The sequence below is a fragment of the Oncorhynchus nerka genome, linkage group LG25, assembly GCF_034236695.1.
Source record: "Oncorhynchus nerka isolate Pitt River linkage group LG25, Oner_Uvic_2.0, whole genome shotgun sequence".
NCBI lineage: Eukaryota > Metazoa > Chordata > Actinopteri > Salmoniformes > Salmonidae > Oncorhynchus > Oncorhynchus nerka.
Window position 1 is genome coordinate 27,076,088 of NC_088420.1, and position 21,826 is coordinate 27,097,913.

Consider the following 21,826-nt stretch of genomic DNA (forward strand, 5'->3'; position numbering starts at 1 on the left):
TATCCTAAACTAGGTATGTCTATCCGGAAATGGCCCACAAAGAAAAATAATTTCCCCCTCTTCCCATCCCAGATGGGACACGACATACAATGGAGAAGCTTAATCAATAAAAGCAACTGGATCCCCCTTTTTACTCCTGCTAGGGTGTCACTCAATTATCCTTTATTTCAGCAGTCATAGCATTTCATGAAAATAATAAAAAGTTTATTACTAATAACAAGTTATATATGCCTTTGTTGTATGCCTTTGTTCCCCCCAAGGGTGTCACTTATCAAAAACAGGATAAAACTTTATTGTTATTGACATGTAAGATGTAGGATAAAACTTTGGTCATGGAAAACAGAGTAAAGAATTATTAGAAACCATCTGGTCCTCTCAGCTACTTCTATCCTGTACCAAGTGGGCTCCTTGCCACCCAGGGACTCCAAACCATGTGTCATCATCAGTCAGTCCCATCCTCCCCTGAAAGCATGCTTCCGTATCGGCATCGCCAACTGGAGCATCAAGCAAAGGCATCATGCCTGAAGCCCTCACCACATCTGTAACAGACTTGTCAAAACACAGTATGATGCAAGCAGCACATCACATCAATAACAAATAATACAAGAATTAGGGTCAGAAATCCAGTAACCATCCTACCAGTGCACTTACCAAACCAGGCCAAGAGAACAGACTCCTCCCCCCCCGTGGACCTCATCTTAGCAGATAGTGCATCAACCCCGCCTTAGATTGTGAAGTTTAAAAACTATCATCTGGACTGGTATTAGGAATATACGTGCAACATTGTTTACCGAACATCTTGCAGACGTCCCCCTGACTGGCAAGAAGCATATCCAAGGCAAGTCTATTCTGTCTGGAAACCCCAAATGTGGCCTCAAGCTGTTCAGACATACTAGTGAGTGCATCACGGGAGTAATTCACAAAACGCTGTTGATCATAGTAGATATAATTAATCCATGCAGTCTGTCCAGCATCCACCATGGCTGGACCCATAGTAGGTAGTAAGTGCCAGAGTCCATCATTCCTACCCAAGGCCTGAAACTCATGAGGAATCCCCACTGACACTCCCAACAGGTTAGTGTGTATGTCAACTACATCCTCTGTCCATGGAGCACTACTACATCTGTCTCCCATGGGATGGAATGTTTTCAGGTCCCCTGGTTACAGAACTCAGCAGCTGTTCAGCAACAACATCAACAATGGTCAGTGGAATTATCAAACTGGTCAGACCACACGTACCTTGCCATTCTCCTCTAAGAATGGGTCTCAGCCCTCTTTTGGCTTCACTCATCCACCATACATCAGCCAGACCACTAGTTTGGTTTAGGCCTGTAACTGGCCAAGTGGAATTAATGGTTATGTTACTCCTGCAATCAGCTTCAGGCAATCTCCCATAATCAATGCCATTACCTGTACCCGTGATGCACTCGTAATTGCCCCCATATGCCTCAACACCCCAAGAGGCCCGATGAGGAGGTACTGCAGGAAACACAAGGCTCAAAGAGGAACAGAGGGTTGAATTGGGCTTAACCTGGTAAAAACTTCTCAAAATACACAACCACCCCTCTCCTTCTCCTACAGCAAATGGGTGTAGCCAGAACAGGTCTAGCATAACTTCAAATAATACAGTCCTTTCCTCTCAGGGTTTTAGCTGTGTACCTCATATAAGACAGCCACAAATTGTCCCTACTATCAAAACCAGTCTCAGTTTCTAATTAATCAATAGCCGAATAGTCTCTAACATTAATTACCTGAATGGTATTTTTAACACAGTGGTGGTAGAGGAGTGTGTCCGGTTACCTCTGGTCTTGGCAGTACCTTGATAGAAAACACACCCATCATGTCTGTCCTCGTCCTTTGTAGTCCGAGGGTGTGAGTGCCTGCATCAGAGAGCTTAATAGTTTTGATGGTTAGTAGGATTTCATCACCTTTACAAAGTTCAACATTGCTCCCAGGTTTCCCCATATCATGGAAAACCTATCCACCCTTGTGGGATCCTCCATGCTATAAGGATACCCTCTTCTCCAATCCTAGAACTGTCCGAAGTCGGTTATCATGTAATCTCTACTCTAACTTCTTGTCTACCCAGATCTAGGGATTCTTATGCTTATTTTGGAACAAAATACACATCACTTAGCCAGAGCCAGACACATCTTCACTTCTATGAACAAAAACAGGGGTGATAGGACAGGTAGGGTTACTTCATTCGAGAGTTGGCCCCCGGAATTCTGTTAATTCCAGTTCTTCTCCCGAACTCTGTTTATTGTCCGACAGTGAAAAAATGTCTTACCCTTCCGCCGTGCGATATGAATCTGGGTAGCTCTTTCAGCTAGCTGTCACCAGGGGTCTTCTATGGTCCCCAAGCCTCTGGGACTGGATTGAGTGACTTCACCTGTAGTTCACCTGTAATGCATACAATCCTGGACATACAGGCTTGGTTAACAAACAATTTCTCATATGTTTTATCTGATTATATCTTTAACTTCTATTCCCAATTGTTAGCTTACATTTTTTTTTTTTTTTTTTTTTAGTTTCCTATCCAATAAGCCCCATCCTATCCTAGACCACAATTTACCCATCCCCCTTTTGATACCTGACTCTGCCCAGGTATCAACCTTACCTACTCTAAATACTGACTTAGGTAAGATTAGTATATTATCCTTATGTCTGACATCATGAAGGAGCCCCTTTTAGTTTTCCACATGTCCAATTCTCCCTTGGGCGTCAATCCAGTACCAATTCCCTGTCAAGTTTCTTATCTACTTAAGAACTATCTGCGCTACTTATATATTTTCTTAAATATATATTTACCAATTTAAACCTTTTCTCTCATATTTCTCAAATACCACTAAGCTTCTAACTGTTTGACTTTATCCAAAATCATGTCTATGAGTGTCAATCTCTAAAGTCCTTACATTTCCTTAATCCATCTAACAATAATCCTAAATCATCACAGATGTCCTATATACCTGTTAAATTTAATACTATTTTTTTTTTTTTTTTTTTTTTTTTTTTAAACCCCTAATGGTCAAAAAAAAATTCAAAACAAATGCTTATCATATCAAAATCCTTCCTTCAAGGACTCTTAGTATTCTATCTGACAATAACATGAATTTAATATATGTTGCAGAGTGCAGAATTCCTTGTCTACAGTGATTTATCACCCCTAAGAACTGAAACTTATTTTTCTATGTAATTCCCTGCCCTATTGGCTTAATATATATCCTATCCTAACCTCATAACCTAAACTCCTTTATAATGAATTTACCTTAAAACTAGTACTCAATATGACCACATTCATTATACCAATGACTCTCCCCCAAGGCTGATCAGACCTTAGAAGACAGTGATGATAAGGTCCATGAGTCAACCCACCCTTTTATAGTCAAGTTCTATACTACACCAGACATATTAAAGAACCCTTTATCCTTAAAATCCAAATTCACTTGTGTAATTTAAAACTCATAAAATAAAAACTCATAAAGTTCCATATTTGAGCGTGTCTCTTTAAAATACCTTTGCACCAAAACAAATAGTCCTAACAAATGTTTTATGTGTATATATTTGCAAACCTTAATGATTAATCAAAACTTCCAGGCCTTTCCAATTTGGTCGTTTATGGCCTCATTCTCCCAATATTATAATCCCTGATATTTAATAAAAATAACGTATTTTCCCTTGGCTCCTTCAACTCACATTTACATCTCAATAAAACAAAACACCATCTGCGTGCTCCTCAAGGAAAAACAACTTGCCCCTGTTACGTATCAAGGGAAATGTTCAAATAACCAAATTCAACCTCGCTAGTTTACCGAAACATGTACAATTATGTTTTACCATAGAGGTTGCTTTTCACCATTAATACCCTGACACCGTTCCACATAATGGAAACAGTGCTCAAATTCACTGGTGCTATTCAAACGATCAAACCAAAAATCAACAACCATCAGAATCCACCATCACGATGTTTTATGACTCAGACATCCAATCCTCTCTCTCACGGCCCAATTACAGTCCAAATAAACGCCACAAATCAATGATACCCACCCAGCGAATCAGCTGCTAGTTTTTAGCATCTTTCCTGACGATTTACATACTCCTTTTAAAGGACACTAACCATTTTCTCTGTCACCCCCAGTCAAGACATCATTTCCGTGGCGACGGAAACCTCGCTAGTGATGTCATCAACAAGCGCTCAATCTTGACTTATTTCGCAACGATTTTCAACTCATTGTAAATAATGGTTGGCTGTCTGCAACAACAGTATTTCGGGTTCGATAAACCAAACCTAATTTATCACATCTGTTGAATCCTGAATTAGAGTTTACAACATCAATCAACATCTCTCAATTCGCTAATCTTATAAAAACATTTCGATGGACACAAATCTATCGTAATTGTTCCCTCGTTATTATTCAGAATTAATTTGATTCAAGTCACTGTCTTCTCTATTGATACAGTAATTTAAATACGACCCAACTCTCAATACATTATTCCAGCAGATCATCTAGTGAACAGATATCGTCTTGCATCGGAATTCGCTTCGTTATTATTTTAAATTGAAATAGTCTATCAATTTAACCTAAACAATCTATTGAAAATGTTCAATTTATCTCTTATACAACACTAGCGACCATAACTTTCCAGGCAATCATTCAAATAGATTATTTACAATCAAAAACTCTGAATTCAGCCAGCGCCATGACTGGGAATGGAACTCGGGCCTCCCGCGTGGCAGGCGAGAATTCTACCACTGAACCACCAATGCTATTGTGAATATCTAAAATTACTCCGGATATAAACCCCATTTACAAAGTAAAATCTAAACAAGTCACTATCGGTAATTCCCAGAAAAATAATAGCCCAATTTTAATAGTACGAACGTTACTCCAGCTATGATTCTCCAATTCCAAATTGCACATATTAGCAATCAAAGAATAAAATCGACACTAATGACTAGGAAACAGATGCGCCTTTTAATTGAAAGTAGATTGTTTACTTATGCAACGTATTTCAGTTACTTTACTACTTCACATTAATCACGCAATGATAATTAGTTTGATGGAAAACCTTAGGCTTTGTACAACATTATAAATTACATCGAGCATCCCTCGAATTCTCTAACTTTATGGAAAACAGTTTATTCAATAAATCCCGCAACTTCTCTCATACTGGGAAGAAAAATTATTACATGTTCAGACTTTAAGGGCAGTTTAATTTAACATGTTTCACCCAGACGGAGATAATCCAATATGCGTTCTATAGTTACATCGTTAGGGTAAGATAACCAGAAGTGGACACTCTAATCAGTTTCTAGAGCTCAATTTCCCAGATTTTGTAGATTATTTTAATAGTGCTTAAAAACTTCATCTTTACTATAACTTTCTCTGCAAAACAACCAGTTCAATTACAACCAAAAACTCAGATATATATAACTATTCTTTACACCTCAGCTGGGAACCGAACCCCGGCCTCCCACGTGGCAGGCGAGAACTCCACCACTGAGATTCTCCGCAAATAGACCCAATTTTCAGTTATCTGCATGTGTTACTCCGGCATCTGAACAACAGAAAATAGCACTAATTTAAACGCCCAAAGTTTTCCCTCAATTAGTATTCTCATTAATCTCGCTCCTTCGTATCTGACCCTTCTTTCTTAAATACGTGAATTTTGTTCTTTTCTGCCTCTTTCTCTCTTAACCCACATTCCATTGTTTTCAGCTGAACTGCGGATGGCGGTTCCCCTCCTAAATGACCTTCCTGTGTCCATTTTAGCTTTAATCCCTCCCAAACTTTCTTCATGTGCTTCCATTGTTTCTTTCCCCCTGATCTATATTCTATTTTTTTGTTCTAGGAACTCAGTAAACCTCAGCTTTGGAGTATTGAGGGTCGCCATTGTGAATTTTTAATCGTGATTTTATTTAATTCAATCGGAATTTAATCGTAGTTTTAATCGGAATTCTCTCCTTCTATCTGAATATAGTTAGCATATACTTCGCCCGACGTTGATTAATACCCACGATGTACTCGAAGAGACACTGCTGCACGTGCTCTGTCTTATCTCTGAACCTCTCCTTTGTATGTTTTAGTTCGAGAAAAACGCATGAGTCGGTATGGGATTTGTGGAGCGCACAACCAAGGGATCTATTCAACTATTTAGTCTCAATATTTAAATATTATATTCAGATATTATTTCAATTATACATCAGTCATTTTGTTCCTGATTATACATTTAAATTTGAGCGTTTCTATAGCAATCTCTTTAGGCAATATCAACAGGAATGAAAAAAGCGAAAATCAGTGTTTTAGCCCGGCGGCTGTCAATCAAGTTTGCACGGTCATTCGACTACTGAGATGGCCTTGTCTATCAGCACGTGTGCATAATAGCCCAGTTACGTATCCCAACCTAGCGGTTTACTCCGCGACAAACGTTTCTCTCAATTTAATTTCCCCGGTCTCAAAATCTCTAGTCAACTCTGGTTATATTATGTTATTGTTTGATGTGCAATGGTCACATCATTCCCGATCTCTGTCTAGTGGAACGCCAAACTCACACATCCTACATCCACTCGACTACACCTCTCACATAACCTGTTAAATAGTAGACAGCTTTTCAACAGGGCATTTTTCATGCAGATTCATTCAATCCAACCACACCTCAACAAGACCTATTCGTTATCAATACGACATTTTACTTGCAGATTCGGTTCATCTATCATTTAACTATAACCACACCTCCACAAGACCTATTCGATAGTACACAACGTATCAATAGGACATTTTACATGCAGATTCGGTTCATCTATCACCACATTCATTCGTATGAAATTCTCATTGAATTTCCAACATTCATAATCGTGTCCTTTACATGTTAAAACACAGCCTCTGCTTTCCCTCACCTCTATACACAACCCAATATATATATAATTAGGACAGTTTTCTATGCAGATTTCAGAACAAACAGGGTCCCGAAGGAATTTAACATATTGGTCAATCACAATTCACTCATTCCTATTAAAATAACTCAGTATAGGCCAATTAATAAAATTCTATAACAACTGTCAGAACACAGAAGTCATAGGTACATATTAACAGTTACAAATAGACAAAACATACAAATACTGGTTATATCTCTGACCTCTATTAATTCAATCCCTATCAGACCGAGCTAAGCGGATTTACTGGATAGAATTCAACTCTAGAATCCAACTCTATCCCCTACTGATCCCTATCGAATTCAACCCCTATCAGAATTAATACACGTTAATACACGATCTCTCTGACCCCTGAAAGCCGAATCCCTATCGGCGAATCTCTCTATTCCCGATCCCTATCGCACTAACCCCTATCAGCATTGATGCGCATGTCCAACCCCTATCGGAACTTAATTTATATATATATCCGATCCCTATTGGAACTTGTTAGGCCTTTAATTGATCTTTCATCATTGAAAGCTATCAGACTGTGACTGATATCTCATCATTGATTCATATCACACCAGCCGTCGCTGGCTTGTTTCTACATATCTTCACTTACACTGTTCTTTTCGACTCGTCAGCAAATTATAAATTTACACAAGAATTCATACTTACTCGGAAATACTGATCAAAATTTAGGCAGACTATACGACAATATGCAAAGTTTGATTTAACAGGTTTTGCTTACCTTATTTATGGTGCACCTTTAGATCAGTTTCCCGAGTTGAGTAGAATTGTTGTCCACCCCCCGAGAATCAAATCACCCGTCCTTCTCGAATCTCCCTCTCCACGCGCTCAACCCTCTCTCACATCCAATCTGCCCGCTTCGACTGGACCGTTAGTTAACCATCCTCTGCTACCATTTCTGTTAGCAATTGGATATGTAGATGGGTGAGCCGGTCAAGGATCGATTCAGACTAAGTGGTAAATTTTATGACAAGTAAACAGTTTATTCAGAGTGAAAATATGTATTACAACGTAATTACGGCTCTTCCGTTAGTTCGTGTGGAACGGCAGGCAGAGAGCGTAAACAGTCAGCACAGCTCTTATATACGTCACAGAAAGTAGGTTGACCCTAGGAAGATCGGATCTCCGGATTGGTTCAGCTGGTTGTAGTCTGTAGTCTTCCGCCATTGGCTCAGTTGTCTGTCCATCATCGTAGGATCTTCTTCGGGCAGTGTTCGGTTACAAAGGAGATTATGTGTAATGTGGGAGCTATCCTGTAGGGGACCCCACAGGCTTTACTGTGAGTTGTAGCCATGTAATTAGCAGTAAGTTAGTCACCTGCATACGAAATAGCAATTCCTTACACTAGTTCAAGATGATATAGCTAGTTCAAGATGATATAGCTAGTTCAAGATGATATAGCTAGTTCAAGATAGTGCAGTGGCAAATGAATTCCATTCAGATTGACAAAAACATCCAGTCAAGCTAAAACAAGTAGTCATGATGAAAATGATTGAGAGAGCCAGAGTATCACTGACATAAAACTAGTTTATTGCTTTGAGTGGTGGTAAACATATATATTGAAGTCCACTTTTGCACTAACTCTCTTGCACTGACTATGCACACCCACTAGACTCTACCCACATACTCACACTGACACCCCAACACACACACAATTCACACTCACCATATATGCCGCTGCTACTGTCTATTATCTACCCTGTTGCCTAGTCACTTTCATTGAATAGATGGCTCATTCATCACAAAGCACACTGATATTGCAAACTACTTTATTGACTTTTTCATTGGCAAGATAAACAAACTTAGGGATGACATGCCAGCAACAAATGCTGACACTACACATCCAAGTATATCGGACCAAATTATGAAAGACAAGAATTGTACTTTTGAATTCTGTAAAGTCAGTGTGGAAGAGGTGAAAAAAGTATTGTTGTCTATCAACAATGACAAGCCACTGGGGTCTAACAATCTGGATGGAAAATTACTGAGGATAATAGCATACGATATTGCCACTCCTATTTGCCACATCTTCAATTTAAGCCTACTTGAGAGAGTGTGCCCTCAAGCCTGGAAGGAAGCTAAAGTAATTCCACTAACCAGGAATAGTAAAGCCCCCTTTACTGCCTCAAATAGCCGAACAATCAGCCTGTTACCAACCCTTAGTAAACTTCTGGGGAACAATTGTTTGACCAGATACAATGCTATTTCACAGTAAACAAATTGACAACAGACTTTCAGCATGATTATAGGGATGGACACTCAACAAGCACAGCACTTACACAAATGACTGATGATTGGCTGAGAGAAATTGATGATAAAATGCTTGTGGGGGCTGTCATGTTAGACTTCAGTGCAGCTTTTGACATTATCGATCATAGTCTGCTCTGGAAAAACGTATGTGTTATGGCTTTACACCCCCTGCTATAATGTGGATAAAGAGTTACCTGTCTAACAGAACACCGAAGGTGTTCTTTAATGGAAGCCTGTCAAATATAATCCAGTTAGAATCAGTAATTCCCCAGGGTAGCTGTTCAGGCCCCTTGATTTTTTAAATTTTTACTAACTACATGCCACTGACTTTGAGTAAAGCCAGAGTGTCTATGTATGTGGATGACTCAACACTATACATGTCAGCTACTACAGCGACTGAAATGACTGCAACACTCAACAAAGAGCTGCAGTTAGTTTCAGAGTGGGTGGCAAGGAATAAGTTAGCCCTAAATATTTCCAAAACTTAAAGCATTGTATTTGGAACAAAACACTCACTAAACCCTAAACCTCAACTAAAGCTTGTAATAAATCATTTGGAAATTGAGCAAGTTGACATGACTAAACTGCTTGGTGTAACCCTAGATTGTAAACTGTCATGGTCAAAACATATTGATGCAGTAGTAGCTAAGATGGATAGAAGTCTGTCTATAATAAAGCAATGCTCTGCCTTCTTAACAACACTATCAACAAGGCAGGTCCTACAGGCACAAGTTTTGTTGCACCTTGACTACTGTTCAGTCGTGTGGTCAGGTGTCACAAAAAAGGACTTAGGAAAATTGCAATTGGCTCAGAACAGGGCAGCACGGCTGGCCCTTGGATGTACACAGAGAGCTAATATTAATAATATGCATGTCAATCTCTCCTGGCTGAAAGTGGAGGAGAGATGGACTTCATCACTACTTTTATTTATGATAGGTATTGACATGTTGAATGCACCGAGTTGTCTGTCTAAACTACTGGCACACAGCTCGGACACCCATGCATACCCCACAAGACATGCCACAAGAGGTCTCTTCACAGTCCCCAAGTCCAGAACAGACTATGGGAGGCACACAGTACTACATAGAGGCATGACAACATGGAACTTCTACACCTGCATTGCTTGCTGTTTGGGGTTTTAGGCTGGGTTTCTGTACAGCACTTTGAGATATCAGCTGATGTAAGAAGGGCTTTATAAATAAATTTGATTTGAAATTTGATTTGAACTATTTTCCACATCAAGTAACTGACGCAAGCAGTAAAATTAGACTTAAAAAAACAGGTTAAAAAAACACCTTATGGAACAGCGGGGACTGTGAAGCAACACAAACATTGGCACAGACACACACGCACTCAACCCGGCCCCTGCGCACACACACACACGATAACATACATACATACACATGGATTTAATAATGTAGATATGTGGTAGTGGTGGAATAGGGGCCTGAGGGCACACAGTGTGTTGTGAAATCTGTGAATGTATTGTAATGTTTTTTAAAATTTTGCTGGACCTCAGGAAGAGTCGCTGCTGTTTTGGCATACATCCAGTCACTACAAAGACAACTCAGTTGACGGAGAGGAAGTAAACCGCTCAGAGATTTCATCATGAGGTCAATGATGACTTTAAAACTGTTATAGTTTAATAGCTGTGATAAGAGAGAACTGAGGATGGATCAAAAACATTGTAGTTACTCCACAATATTAACCTAATTGACAGAGTGAAAAGAAGGAAGCCTGTACAGAATAAAAAATATTCCAAAACATGCGTCCTGTTTGCAACAAGGCACTAAAGTAAAACTGCAAAAAAAATGACCAAACAATTAACTTTTTGTCCTGAATACAAAGTGTGTTGTATTTGGGGCAAATCCAATACAACACATTACTGAGTAACACCGTATTTTCAAGCAATAATGCTGGCTGCATCATGTTATGTGTATGCTTATAATTGTTCAGGACTGGGGAGTTTTTCAGGGTAAAAAATTAACAACATGGAGCTAAGCGCTGGCAAAATCCTAGAGGAAAACATGGTTCAGTCTGCTTTCCACTAGACACTGGGAGATGAATTCACCTTTCAGCAGGACAATAACCTAAAACACAAGGCTAAATCTACACAGTACTCTTAGAAAAAAATATGCTATCTAGAACCTTAAAAGGTTCTTCATCTGTCCCCGTAGGATAACCCTTTTTGGTTGCAGGTATAACCATTTTGGTTCCAGGTAGAACCCTTTTACAGAGGGTTCTACCTGGAACAAAAAAGGGTTATCCTATGGGGACATCCGAATAACCCTATTGGAACCCTTTTTACTAAGATTGTGGGGTGGCTGACCAAGAAGACAGTGAATGTTCCTGAGTGACCGAATTACAGTTTTGACTTAAATCTACTTGAAAATATATGGCAAGACCTGAAAATGGCTGTCTAGCAATGATCAACAACCAATTTGACAGCGCTTGTAGAATTTTTAAAAGAATAATTGGCAAATGTGGCACAATCCAGGTATGGAAAGTTCTTAGAGACTTACCCAGAAAGACTCACAGCTGTAACCGCTGCCAAAGGTGCTTCTACAAAGTATTGACTCAGGGGTGTAAATACTTATGTCAATGAGATATTTATGTATTTAATTTACAATAAATTAGCAAACATTTATAAAACATGTTTCCACCTTGTCATTATGGGGGTATTGTGTGTTGATGGGTAAGAACATTTCATCCATTTTGAATTCAAGCTGTAACACAACAAAATATGGAATAAGTCAAAGGCTATGAATACTTCTGAAGGCACTGTACATAGCTACCTCAATGACCTCTTACCCCTTGGGACTGGTACTCCCTGTATATAGCCATGTTATTTTTATAAATTGTTATTCGTTCACTCTGTATTTATTCCTCTTGTCACTATTTTGAAAAATTATTTAACTCTGCATTGTTGGAAAATGACCTGTAAGTAAGCATTTCACTGTTCGTCTACACCTGTTGTATACAAAGCATGTGACAAATACAGTTGTATTTGATTTAATGTGAAATAATTCTCTACCATTAATCAAGCCTTTTACAGTGTATTGTGCACATGGCATCAGAGCAGTAAGCAAGGTATTAATCTTCATCCTCCTTAGTCATAGTGGGCTGTTTTTTCTGCAGCACTGCTGTTTCTACTGAAGGTCCTGGGTCTCCTACAGATATATTATGTATTACATTATACTGTATAACAGCAATACAGACCAACATTAGAAAAATACAGACATATCTATCAAAATTAAAACCATCTTTTATAAATGTATGAACTAAGTAATACTACATCTTTGTTTGTTTTTGTCAACGACACATTTTTATGACACAGTTATTGTCTGTAAAGAACCCTTTAGTTCTTTAGATTTTATCCTATGTTTATCTGACTATGGTATGTTTTGAAGTACCCTCTCAAAACGAGCATGTATGAGGTTGGCCTTATCGACAAGCCACTTCTTCAGGTCAGCTGTATAGCAGCCTGTCTGGTCAGGTTCTCTGGGTCACCCAGCTGGGCCTGAAACGGTGCTAAGATGTCCAGCTTCTTCACCGTCTGTCGAAGACGCTCCTCTTTGGCCATCCTCTCCTGGACATGACATGATGTAGAGAGGAAATACTGTAGGGTAAGAAGGCGGCACAGAGTGTCAGTCAGCCTTCTGTGATGAGAAGGTGAGTGTAATTCTTACTAGTGCCTCTCAGTGACAGCGTGCTCTCTCATTCCTCACTGTGTTGTAGATGGAGATGTAAAGCTCAGTACTGCCCCTTCTTGTTATCTTACACCCAGTATTTCCCTCACCTGAGTAAAAATACTAAGTGCTTATTACTTTGATATTTCTCTAATTTGAAGACATGTCGGAAAAGGTCTAGTAATTCATGCCAAAGTACATACACAACACATGCACACCTCTTTCTCAGACTCCTTGATTGTACCACATTCTCCTCCTCCATCATATGGACTAACATTTCATACAGATTCTTACTTGGCTTCTAAAATGGATCTTCCTGAAAGCACATACATAAAGACCATTGGACAAACACCATAGTTACTTAACCCACATAACGGAAGAACATTTTATCTCAAATTGCTGGTGGCACCAAATAGATGATCTAAGCCAGGTGTAAATTCTGTAGATTGTTTAGCTACTGTTTATTGCTCCTGAAGAGTACACCTGAAAGGTGGATGCCAGGTGGATAGGTGGGAGCCATCTGAAGGGTGAAGGAGTGTGGGTTCTGGGAATCCCCTGAATCTCTGGGCTTGAAGTTTCTCCAAGCAGGAATAACCTGGTCATCCTCCCTTTGGTATGTCACTTGGATCCTGTCCTCAGACACCAGGAAGATCCATTCTGCTACATCCTCCCCAGCTGTCTTGGACCCGTCTCGATTGAACCACTCCACCACCTGCTGCTCATAACCTGTACAGCCTGAATTTAAAATGGATTCAATTGAGATTGTGTTACTGGCCTACACACAATACCTCATAATGTCAAAGTTTGATTATTTCTTTGTCATTTTTACATGGACTCACTCTGTGACCAACAATCGAGTTTAACATGATTTTTTGAATGACCACCTCATCTCTGTACCCCACACAATTATCTGTAATGTCCCTCATTCGAGAAGTGAATTTTAAAGGATACAAAGAGTAGTGCAAACGGCCCAGTACATCACTGGGGCCAAGCTTCCTGCCATCCAGGCGGTTTCAGCCCATAAAATTGTCAGAGACTCCAGTCACCTAAGTTATCGCCAAGTCTAGGACCAACAGGCTCCTCAACAGCTTCTACCCCCAAGCCATTAGACTGCTGAACAATTCATAAAAATCGCCACCGGACAATTTACATTTTCAATTGCTAGACTAATGGTCATGAGCACTCACCTCAATTTAGCTAACACTTCCCAGCCTAATTGTAACCAAGCATCCAAACGGAGATTCAGTGAAAACAATAATCTGACATTGATGGATTTTGTCAATACCATGCTTTTCTCAAAGCAGGACAATGGCGCTGTCCCAATCAAAACGGTGCTAAAATTATAGTTGGCACACACAGCGATTGCTTTACCTTTATTAGAGTGGTGGATTACTTTGGGAGTTTCACGTAAGCACGGCTATGAACTAAGCTGCGCATTCAGTTGACTACAATTTTTTTGCACCAGCGCAAAAGATTCGAGTCTGACCCAAAATCATTTGATCAAGAATGGTTCACAGCTTCTACCCCCAAGCCACTATCTCACAGTCATGTCCCAGCCACCATTCACAATCACACTTATCTTTGTCTAAGTTTGACCATCCTAAGGTGCCTCTTTTTTGATATATATGGCATGTCCTTATAGGGAAATTGGGATTAAGGAACAGTTTGATGATAAGTAGGTGACATTATAGCCCAATTCTGTAGGCTAAGTTATATTCCACAGTGGGGGCAAGCTGTAAATCGAGGGAGCGTGTGTCCGAGTCCATGGTTGTATTCTCTTTCCTTTCTTTGGAGCCTCATCGTTGCCTCGTTGATCCTCAAAGAGGCTTGTGAATTGAAATATTGGTGTTGCCATGCCAGGCAGTCTGCTGCCTTTTATATACACAGGCAAAGGTGTTTGAATATTGGATTCCCTACATACACTACTTGACCAAAAGTATGTGGACAACTGCTCGTCGAACATCTCACTCCAAAATTATGGGTGTTAATGTGGAGTTGGTCCCACCTTTGCTGCTATAAAAGCCTCCACTCTTCTGGGAAGGCTTTCCACTAGATGTTGGAACATTGCTGCAGCAACTTGCTTCCATTCAACCACAAGAGAATTAGTGAGGTCGGGCACTGATGTTGGGCGATTAGGCCTGGCTTACAATTCATCCCAAAGGTGTTCGATGGGGTTTAGGTCAGGGCTCTGTGCAGGCCAGTCAAGTTCTTCCACACCGATCTTGACAAAACATTTCTTTATAGACCTTGCTTTGTGCACTGTAGCATTTCCCCTGCACTGGAACTAAGGAGCCTAGCCCGAACCATGAAAAACAGCCCCAGACCATTATTCATCCCCCACTTAATTTTACAGTTGGCACTATGCCTTGGCATCTGCCAAACCCAGATTTGTCTGTTGGACTGCCAAACCGTGAAGCGTGATTCATCATGCCAGAGTACGGGTTTACACTGCTCCACAGTAAAATGGCGGAGAGCTTTCCAGCCGACCCTTGGCATTGCGCATGGTGATCTTAGGCTTTTGTATGGCTACTCGGCCATGGAAACCGGTTTCATGAAGCTCCCAACGAACAGTTGTTGTGCTGATGTTGCTTCCAGAGGCAGTTTGGAACTCTGTAGTGAGTGTTGCAACCGAGGACAGACGATTTTTACACGCTATGTGCTTCAGTATTCGGCCGTCCGTTCTGTGAGCTTGTGTGGACTACCACTTTGTGGCTGAGCTGATGTTGCTCCTAGATGTTTCCACTTCACAATAACAGCACTTACAGTTGACCAGGGCAGCTCTAGCAGGTCAGACATTTAACGAACTGACTTGTTGGAAAGGTGGCATCCTATGACGTTGCCGCGTTGAAAGTCACTGAGCTCTTCAGTAAGGCTATTCTACTGCTAATGTTTGTTGATGGAGATTGCATGGCTGTGTGCTCGATTTTATACACCAGTCAGCAAAGGGAGTAGTTGAAGTAGCTGAATCCGCTATTTGGAAGGGGTGTCACACACTCATGTATATATAATGTACTTCCATTCATTTTTTAAAACCGGTACCGTTTACCTCAGACAAGTCCTGTGAGACTTGTGGGGGTCGTAGATCAAAATGGAGAACACCATCATGTCCGTGAGAATCTCCCCTTTCCACCATGGGGCTAGTTTGTAACCCAAATGGTTTGGATGCTACAGATGTTTTCGGGATGTCTCATGGTCTGACAAACACCGTTCTAGCTCTAACACCTTTCACCGCATATGCAGAAGTGATAGGCAGATGTGGTGGATTGAGATGAATTCAATGGAAAAAAACATATCTCCCACTTAACCTGACAGATTTCTACGAGGATTTTTCTTTACGTTACGTCAAGCAACTCTAGGAGGTTATCAGCTACCAGAAAGTAAAGCTCATCGTAAATATTCATAGTTGATATTTCCACCTATTATATCTCTGTCTATATTTCCAAGATGAAGAGATCTTAATTATTTTTGTTTATGTAGGGCAGACAACTGAATACTTGTATTCCAAATGTTAGCAATATTCGAACTTGCAATATTTGGTTACATGCGCTTATGTGGGCCATCCCCACTCCACCCAGGCATTATTCTGCACTTTGAGTTTAGGGGGTGTGATGATGCACAGAAATACAATACTATCACGACTCAGGATATGACCCAGATTAAAACACGGAAGGCGGACAGTACAGTTCTCAGATGATTTATTAGAAACACAGGGCAGGTAGAGGTTCGTAATCAGGTCAGAGTCAGACAGGTACAGGACAGCAGGAAGGCTCAGGGTCAGGGCAGGCAGAGGTTCGTAATCAGGTCAGAGTCAGACAGGTACAGGACGGCAGGCAGGCAGAATGGTCAGAACTAGCGCAACAGGAAGGTGGGAAAGAACCCTGGTAAGATGAGATGAACTGGCAAAAGACAGAAATACACAGGGGATAATGGGGAAGATGGGTGACACAAGCACAAAGACAGGTGAAACAGATCAGGGTGACACAATACATCACAAAACAACAAACAGGGTGTCTTTCAATTCTGATCTGCATTTTTAAAAATTATTTTTCTTATTGTTTTATTATAAACATTTTAATATTTGTCTAGTGATTTAGCAATATCAGAACTTCGAATATTTGGTTACATGACCTTATGTGACCCATCCCCCCCAGGGAGGTTTTCCAATACCTCGTTAAAAAAGGGCACACATTTGTAAATGGGTAAAAAATATATTTAAAAAAGCAGACATTGAATATCCCTTTGAGCATGGTGAAGTTATTAATGACACTTTGGATGGTGTATCAATACACCCAGTCACTACAAAGACACAGGTGTCCTTCCTAACTCCGTTGCCGGAGAGGAAGGAAACCGCTCAGGGATTTCACCATGAGGACAATGGTGACTTTAAAACAGTTACAGAAGTTAATGGCTGTAATAGGAGAAAATTGAAGATGGCTCAACATTGTGAGGTAATTCATTTTGAATTCAGGCTGTAAGGCAAAATGTGGAATCAAGGGGTATGAATCGTTTGACGGCACAATTGTTCTACAAACATTTCAAGAAAAATGTAGTAGTTAGTCCTGAGAAACTTCAATTAACAACCCTCCATGTTCCAACACAAACTCTGGACATCAAAGGGTCTGGTTAGTTTTATAAAGAGGAATGACGAACCACACACATGCAAAGAACTCTGAGCCCTGTGTTTAGTAAGTACCTTCTTGTCATACTTGAGTAAAAGTAAAGATACCTTAATAGAAAAATAAGAGTCACCAAGTAAAATAATACTTTAGTAAAAGTATTTGGTTTGAAATATACTTCAGTATCAAAAGTAAAAGTATAAATAATTTCAAGATCCTTATTTTAAGCAAACCAGATGGCACAATTTTAGTACATTTACATTTAAGTCATTTAGCAGACGCTCTTATCCAGAGCGACTTACAAATTGGTGCGTTCACCTTAAGACATCCAGTGGAACAGCCACTTTACAATAGTGCATCTAAATCTTTTAAGGGGGGGGTGAGAAGGATTACTTTATCCTATCCTAGGTATTCCTGAGAGGTGGGGTTTCAGGTGTCTCCGGAAGGTGGTGATTGACTCCGCTGTCCTGGCGTCGTGAGGGAGTTTGTTCCACCATTGGGGGGCCAGAGCAGCGAACAGTTTTGACTGGGCTGCGCGGGAACTGTACTTCCTCAGTGGTAGGGAAGCGAGCAGGCCAGAGGTGGATGAACGCAGTGCCCTTGTTTGGGTGTAGGGCCTGATCAGAGCCTGGAGGTACTGAGGTGCCGTTCCCCTCACAGCTCCGTAGGCAAGCACCATGGTCTTGTAGCGGATGCGAGCTTCAACTGGAAGCCAGTGGAGAGAGCGGAGGAGCGGGGTGACGTGAGAGAACTTGGGAAGGTTGAACACCAGACGGGCTGCGGCGTTCTGGATGAGTTGTAGGGGTTTAATGGCACAGGCAGGGAGCCCAGCCAACAGCGAGTTGCAGTAATCCAGACGGGAGATGACAAGTGCCTGGATTAGGACCTGCGCTGCTTCCTGTGTGAGGCAGGGTCGTACTCTGCAGATGTTGTAGAGCATGAACCTACAAGAACGGGCCACCGCCTTGATGTTAGTTGAGAACGACAGGGTGTTGTCCAGGATCACGCCAAGGTTCTTAGCGCTCTGGGAGGAGGACACAATGGAGTTGTCAACCGTGATGGCGAGATCATGGAACGGGCAGTCCTTCCCCGGGAGGAAGAGCAGCTCCGTCTTGCCGAGGTTCAGCTTGAGGTGGTGATCCATCATCCACACTGATATGTCTGCCAGACATGCAGAGATGCGATTCGCCACCTGGTCATCAGAAGGGGAAAGGAGAAGATTAATTGTGTGTCGTCTGCATAGCAATGATAGGAGAGACCATGTGAGGTTATGACGGAGCCAAGTGACTTGGTGTATAGCGAGAATAGGAGAGGGCCTAGAACAGAGCCCTGGGGACGCCAGTGGTGAGAGCGCGTGGTGAGGAGACAGATTCTCGCCACGCCACCTGGTAGGAGCGACCTGTCAGGTAGGACGCAATCCAAGCGTGGGCCGCGCCGGAGATGCCCAACTCGGAGAGGGTGGAGAGGAGGATTGATGGTTCACAGTATCGAAGGCAGCCGATAGGTCTAGAAGGATGAGAGCAGAGGAGAGAGAGTTAGCTTTAGCAGTGCGGAGCGCCTCCGTGATACAGAGAAGAGCAGTCTCAGTTGAATGACTAGTCTTGAAACCTGACTGATTTGGATCAAGAAGGTCATTCTGAGAGAGATAGCGGGAGAGCTGGCCAAGGACGGCACGTTCAAGAGTTTTGGAGAGAAAAGAAAGAAGGGATACTGGTCTGTAGTTGTTGACATCGGAGGGATCGAGTGTAGGTTTTTTCAGAAGGGGTGCAACTCTCGCTCGTTAGTGTTTAAAAAAAATATATATTTACGGATAGTCAGGGGCACACGCCATCACTCAGACATAATTAACAGAGAATTTAGCCAGATAAGAGGCAGTAGGGATGTTCTATTGATAAGTGAGTGAATTGGGCCATTTTCTGTCATGCTTAGTGTAACAGTATAACTTTAGACTGTCCCCTCGCCCATACCCGGGCACGAACCAGGGACCCTCTGCACACATCAACAACAGTCACCCACGAAGCATAGTTACCCATCTCTCCACAAAAGCCACGGCCCTTGCAGAGCAAGGGGTACTACTACTTCAAGGTCTCAGCGCAAGTGACGTAACCAATTGAAACGCTATTTAGCGGGCACCACCGCTAACTAAGCTAGCTGTTTCACATCCGTTACATTAGCATTTAAAAAGTAACAAGTACTTTTGTGTTTCAGGGAAAATGTAAGGAGTAAAATGTACATAATTTTTTGCTAATGTAGTGAAGTAAAAATTGTCAAATAGAAAATGGTAACTTAAAGTACAGATACCCCAAAAAACGTAAACATTTTTACTTCACACCACTGGTGGTGGCTGAAGAGGCGGGTGTCGACTGCTGTGGCCATCTGCTACGCCCCACATGGGAGACTTCCTTAAAAAGGGTGAAGACCTTTGGCCAGGTGGCAAACTTCTGAGCAAACTCCTTCATGGAAAGCTTGGTCTCTGTCTCACTTTCCATGAGAGTGAGACGCAGAGAGAACTAACTTAGGCTCTTGAAACACATCCGTGCCTTGTTTTGCTTTGAGTGAGCATGTGGTTTTCATTATTACAATCTCCCAGAAGTAGCCAGCCATCTACACTGAACAAAAATATAAACGCAACATCAAATCTAAATTTGTTGCATGCGCCGAATCCCACACAAAAGGGACTCCTCAGCACCAATGGGATTGTTTGTCAGCTCTTAAAACATGGGACCAACACTTTACATGTTGCATATATCTCTCTCGCTGCAGTCCTGCAGCACAACCCAGATGAACAGAGGCTCAGGGAGAAAGACAGAGCTGCTTCCTGTACAGACACTCTGCTGAGAGGTGGGGAGAGTGGGGGAAGAGAGGGAGAGAGTGAATAAAGTTAGCACAGCAGTAACAGTTACCAATGAATTATTGGCCTTAGCATGTATCACCATAGCAGTGTTGATAAATATGTAGGAGGCCGGAGGATGTGGCTGCCATTTTATGGGCTCTTAACTAACCTTGCCATTTTGTTAGTAACTTATTTTGTACATAATGTTGCTACTACCGTCTCATATGACCTGAGGGGTGTGGTATATGGCCAATATACCACAGCTAATCGCTGTTCTAATGCACCACCCAATGCAGAGTGCCTGTACACAGGCCTTAGCTGTGGTATATTGGCCATATAGTACAAACCCCCAAGGTGCCTTATTGCTATTTTAAACTGGTTACCAACATAATTAGAACAGTAAACAAATAATTTTGAGTCATAAATGTAGTATACCATGGCTTTCAGCCAATCAGCATCCAGGAGCCAAACTACTCAGTTTATAGTAAGGTTTTAACTGATGGTTGATAGGGATGTCCCACAGCCAGGGGAGCCGCCAGGGATTTTGGGACTCATGAAAAGATATCACATTGGGCCCCACCACTACAGGTCACATCAACCCTGCGCAATTGCTGTAGCCACACCTCCAGAACCCAATTGGCCCATTCAAAGCTTTAAATAACTCTACCTTTGCAGGCTTGCAGGCTCTTGTAGTCCAATATTTACTGACATTGAGCTGTGAAAATATAACACTGTGCAGACATGCACACAACATTCTGCATACAGTGAAATTCACCATTTGATGCAAGATTGATACCCTTTATAAGAAATGTGCCCAAGGTAATCTTTTACAGTCTAAATGTAATTTTAAATGGTAAAAATCTTGAATGGAAAATTCTCTTAACATTAATGAATAACTTAAAATAAATATAGCTTATATAACCTCCCTCTTATATTAACCTCTTCAATTAAAATAAATAAACATTATCATCTTTGAATGATATAACAAAATCAGCAGCAGATTTTTGAACTAAGTATACATACCAACTAGAAGATAAGCAGCTGTAAAAGTGGAAATGGAAAACAAAATGAAAAGGCCTGATGGTGGCGCTAGAGGAACAGTCAAGTGGTCACAAAATCAATAGGTTTCTTCCACTTGAGGTCTTGATTGTGCACAACAATTTTTTGGGCAATCCAGCTTTTACTTTGAGTTAAATATTGTTCTCAGCCTGTGGGTATCATGTGTGTAGTGATCCAATATCCATGCCAATCAACAGTTATCACTGGCCCTTCCTCAGCCTTACTCACCATTTGGACTTTTGTTACGCACGCCTCTATGAAGAGGGAACGCAACACCCTGCTACAACTCAACTCTCCGTGAAGTGAAAAAGGTATGGACTGTAGGCGTAAGCAAGGATGACAACAGGCAGAATGTGGTACCGTTTACAAGGACTATTCCTTTACACGGTATTATGGGGAAAGGGGCTGGACGGAACCAAAGCAAAGAAAGTAAATC